We start from the raw sequence: 5,606 nt of genomic DNA on the forward strand, positions 1-5,606 counted from the left end.
TTTTTTTTTTTTTTTTTTTTTTTTGGTACTGGGGATCGAACTCGGGTCCTTGCGCTTGCAAGGCAGGGAGAGGAATCGCTGAGTTAAATACCCAGCCCTAAAGAATTCTTAAAGACTTGAGGATAGTACTGTCCCCACCTCATTAATTTCCTAATGAGCAAAGTATTATTCTAACTATATTGAGACTTCCAGGCACTTTTAGTTCAAGAATTGCCAGTTAAGCACATTTCCCAGTCCAACTTGCTGGACTGGAGATTCCAGACAAGAATAGTTTTAGATGCCATTATTAATATTTTCCAGGCCATATCATTCATATATTTTAGACCTGGAAAGGAAACCAATAGGTTTAAAAGTTTGTTTGGTATTCTGAGATCCATAGTCTAACTCACTTTTGCATTCCTCTGGGTGACATTGAATGCTTGATCCTATTCATTGCCTGGGCCACATCATCTCATAAACTCCAGATGAATACTCTGTGATCAACCTAATGTGACATTTCAAGTCACTTTTTGATAGATGGATTTACAAAAGAGAAATAGACACCATTTTAGAAAACTCAGTCCATATTTCCCAGCACACTTTAAGTACTTCCACACTATAGTCCAAATGTGACTGAATGCCTTTTTTGTAATCCATGAAACCCTAGAAGCATCCAAAGCCATTGCTATACTCCGGAACTACCTCTCACCCCAGTCAGGGAGCCATCCTCATCACTCCTGTGCTGATGGAAAATGACGTTTAAGTCAGTATCCCTCTAAAGAACTTCCACTCTCTCATTGCTTAAAGACTTGTTGTCAAAACATAGTTATAAGCTGTAACCCACTGTGAGCTCCCACTGAAGGCATAGAGTTTTTAGCAGATGAATTGCTTAGACTGAAAGCCAACTTTGTCTTAATAGTGCTATTCTCATTCAATCCACAAATCCTTCTCTAGAATAAAATTTTCTCTTGTATCTGCAGGAAAAGAAAGTGCATCGTGTGTATGTTTAAAACTTATTTGTTTCTGAGCATCTCCCAGCTCTAGCTCTTTTGAACACCTACCAAGAAATCCAGCCCCTCCCCACGATGGCCCCCCTGTCTTGGCAGCAGTGAGGCTGCTAATCCAGAGATGCCAGCACCATACAGCCCATAATAATCCACTATAAAAGGGAAAAAACTGTCAACGTACCTTCTTAGCTATTTATCTTACTTTTGTTCCTGGCTTTTATCTTTATCCTTATAAGGCACACAGCATATAAAGATACTGTGTTTACTTTCTTCACATTGGGCTTAGTGTCCCTTGCTGAGGACAGCAGTTCTAACTCTGGAAGGAGCTGCAGAGTTCCTTTATGAAAACTCTCTCACACAAAACAGTGTCTATGTCAGAATTCAATCTCTTTATCCTTTCAGTTGGGCAAATCAAAACCAATTGACAAATAACCACATATATCCACTCTTAACCAGCTTATAATCCCTTTGCCCTTTATCATTCTCTAATTGAGCTAAATGTAATAGAGAAGGAAAAAGGTCCTTATTTAATGGGAGTGAGCTATTACTTATAGATTAATTCAAAAATCTGTGTGACCATAAATACAAGAATATTATATGTATGCTTCACTGGAATATATATATTTTTTTTCCCAAGAAATCGCAATGACCATGTTTAATACGTGGCAAAGAAATCAGACTCTGGAGTCAGTGTGAACTCAGATCTTTGTCCACCACTTCCAGAGGGATGTTTCTCTTCTCTGTCCTTGGTTTTGTAATTGGTGAAACAGGCACCATCAGAGTGATAACATACTTGGTGGGGAAGAAGTGAGAGAAGATGACGATGTGGACAGGAGAAAGAGGTGGCAGAGACCTGCCCTCCTTAGCCAGCTTCCTTTCAGCTCTTGGCCCAGGGCACTGATGCCCTAGTCCTGTTCCTACAGCTTTCTAACACAAGGACTAACTGCAAACATCAGACAGTAGAGCATTGTTCTGTTGCCCTAGACTTTTCATCATTCAGTGGGTCATGTAGCAAGTTCGTGTGTTTTGGTAGTTCCCATTTATTTTACCCACAGCTTGACAATTTGTAAAATATGGGGCTCCACATGCAGCTCCACACGGGGCTCCAGTTGCTGGAGGAGCCTCCCAGGCCTCCATTTTGGCCTCTTACCCACTTTGCTACTTCTGTCTTGTGGCTGTTGACAATCATGTTCATCCCATGACTTCACTGTCAACCCATAACCCTGGCTACCATTATGAAGGGACTAGCATGCACCAGACACTCTACTTGTCATTTACCTCACAAAATATGGGGTGACTATTCTTTTCTCTTCTTTGTTTAATTTTTCTTTTTAACTTCTGGAGGAATTGTGACTCAGAAATCTAAGTAAATTGCCCAAGACCATATACCTGGGAATGAACCAGGCTAGTATTCAAAACTAGTCCTGAGCACAGACACTACTTTTTCATTCTACCAGGAAAGGCAAATAGATTTAAACTCTGTGCCCAATGGATTGGATGAGAGTACGTGGGTGCTGTATTAAGAAGCACACAGAGGGCTGGGGATTTAGCTCAGTGGTTCCATTCCCTGCCTCACAAGCGTAAGGACCCGAGTTAGATCCCCGGAAGCACACAGAAGCTGGGCCCACACTTGGGAGAGAATGCTCTCAACAATGCGTTGTGTTTGGCTGGACAGAAGGATGCTGCCTGAATGTCTACCTAGTTTCTACTTACCAGAGGGAAAGGGGCCCACAAAATAGCTCTTTGAACCTTCTAGTGCTTTTCTGTCCCTTGTCATTAAAGGAAAATGTCTCCTATGTGAAGCATTTTAGTCCCAGAAGATGCACTTTCCTGTAATTCCCTTTGCTCAGAGCTATTTTCACCTCTCTGACTGCAGAGAGCAGAAGCAGCTTGATTTTGCACACTTCAGTAGGTGTGCCTTCCTTTCCACTGATTCGGACTGAGCCTACCTCAGTCAGTATACACCAACTAGATTTGCGGTGTAGACAAATTGCTTAACTCTAGTTTCCTTATCTTTCTTTTTAAGTGTGTGTGTGTGCACAAAAAGTGGACAGAGATTCTCAGCCCTTCCTGTATTCAGAATCATCTTAACAGTCATATAATCATGCCTGTCTAGATCTCCTGAGTTGGGATCCCATATGATTCTAATATGCAACTATTCAGATACTGATAAATACTAATATTCAGGGCATTGATTAATATATATTAAGTAAACTAGCTAGCTTTTAGTTTACTTTCATGCCTCTTGAAGGACTATCTAGCCCCTTCTAACCCTTGTCTGCAAAGGTTTTGTTTTTCTAATTAATTTTTTGTTTGTTCATTTCTCAGTTTTGCTTGATTTTTTGTTTGTTTTGTGGTATGGGGAATTAAATTCAGGGGCATTCTGCCACAGAGCTACATCTCAACAGAGCTACATCTTCAGCTACATCTTACATTTTTATTTTATTTTGAACCCGAAGCTGGCCTTAAAGTCAGATCCTCCTATCTTAGCCTCCCAAGAAGCTGGGATCCAGGCATGTGCTAGCCTGCCAGCTATTACTTGCAAGTTTTTAAAAAGCAGGATAGTTTTTAGATCTATTTTTTTTAAATCTATTGCTTTTCTCATACAACTGTTATATAATTATATTGTGGGGATTATTTTTCCCACTGGAGCAATGTGTAGTGTTCTAATTTATCTTGTAATTGACAGCATTGCTACATCAAGTATTTCGCAAAGCACAGTCCACAGACCATCACCTAAGAACCACCTGATAAAAATGAAGATTCCCAGACCCACCCAACCCCTGCTGGATCTCAGCCTTTGAGGACGGTGCCTGAGAATTCGTGTTTTCAACAAGCACCTGTAGCAATTTATAAACAGTTTGAGGAGAAGGACTTGCTTATGGTTAGACTAACTGGTTTGCCATTCACCATGAGCACTCAAGTGCTGGCCATGCCTAACAGCCAACACGATCTGACCATTGTCCTTCTGAAAGATACAAAACACTGACTTGCATTTGCACATTGGTTATGCATATACATATTTCAACCATATCTTTCTACTTTTTTTTAGCAGTGTCTACTCTGCAATTGAGGCCAACTGTCGGGTGTATGATTTGTTTTGTTTTCAGTTTTCCTACTTTGTAATCACCTCAGTTGAATCACAAACCGGTAGCTCGTCAGCTCAGGATTGGTGAGCTGTTCTCTGAGGAGCTTCTTTGTAAAGAGGCTTAACCTAGAAATCAATCGTTTTCCCTGCTACATAAAGCAATTATGGGTGTTGGGTGGGGGATGATGTAGCCCTAAGGCCTGGGTTTGAAAGTAGAATCCTTAGTTTGATGGTTGACTCTCCGCTATGCACCCAGAGCTAAGCCTTAGTGCCTGTATCTCAACATTTTATTTTTCATAGAAAAAAAGGTGTTTACTGCTGGTTCATACAGCCCAGACATCATTAATGAGCCAGTGGGTAGAAAATCTTTTGAATATATGATACAAAAGCTCCATTTAATGTACAAACCTACTCCTTATTCCATTAGCAGGTGAGTGACTTGGCAAATCTTAAGTTCAATAATGATGTTTTCTAACAGGCTAAGTTCACTACAAAGGCAGCCAGGGAAGGGGAATTTGTGTGTGGCTGATGTTAGTGATGACAAGGTTTAGCTCTCATAAAGCTCCACTCCTGCCAGGAGGAAACTTGCCTTGTTCCTTGGGCTGTAGGACGATCTCTAAGCTAGGGAGGGTTGGCGATGAAGTGAAAGGCTGATTTTCCCAGCAGGAAATGAGCCCTCCCCTGCTGACTGTAAGAAGTCATATTTTCCTGTACCCAGTGATTCCTAGGATATTTTTGAATCATTTTTATTTTCTTGAACAAAAGAATGAAATTTTTCTGAAAGGATCCTCGCTTCTACTTCACCATAGCCTATGAAGCAGAGTTGTGATCTTTCAATTTTTTATCCTTATGTGCTTCTAAATACATTGCTGAGGGCTGAGAGGTTCACCCATCCTAACCCTTGATCTCAGCTGATGGGCACTCATGATAGATAGAATCTGGGTTAGACAAAAGGTGCTCATTCTCTTAGACAGGAAAAACCCGGCTTGCCAATCCCATGCCTAATCTTGCTCTTTCAATGTTATTATGATTCTTCAGCACAACCATGAAAGCCTGGTCTAGTGCAGAGTTCAAATATTACTCTGGATTATAATTTCATAAAGCCAAACTTCCAAGAAAAAGCTATCCACCATTAGTAATACAAACAACAGTTGACATTTTATGGCCTGATGTATCGTGCATTTTGCAAGTACAACTATATCCATTATCTCATTTAGTCCCTACAGCAAGTTCTCGAGGTAGTGCTCTTTACTAACCCATGTAACAGAAGAAAAACAGAAGCACAGGTAAGCCACAGCTGATCATGGTCAGAAGACCAGTTTAACTGAATCAGTCGGACTTCAGGGTCTGTCTTCTTCCTACAGGATAGGCTGGGCATACTTTACATAGAATAATCACCTTATCAGGTAACTGTCATTATCGCCATTTCCAATGAGGAAGCTGAGGGCTGAGAGAGGCTAAGTAACTTGCCCAAAATGTAACACAGAGGAAGTTGCAGAAACTCATTACGGGGTGGTGGTGGGGTCGTCAGG

Source organism: Fukomys damarensis, unplaced genomic scaffold (genome assembly GCF_012274545.1).
Source record: "Fukomys damarensis isolate Sample0158 unplaced genomic scaffold, DMR_v1.0_HiC HiC_scaffold_1, whole genome shotgun sequence".
Lineage (NCBI taxonomy): Eukaryota > Metazoa > Chordata > Mammalia > Rodentia > Bathyergidae > Fukomys > Fukomys damarensis.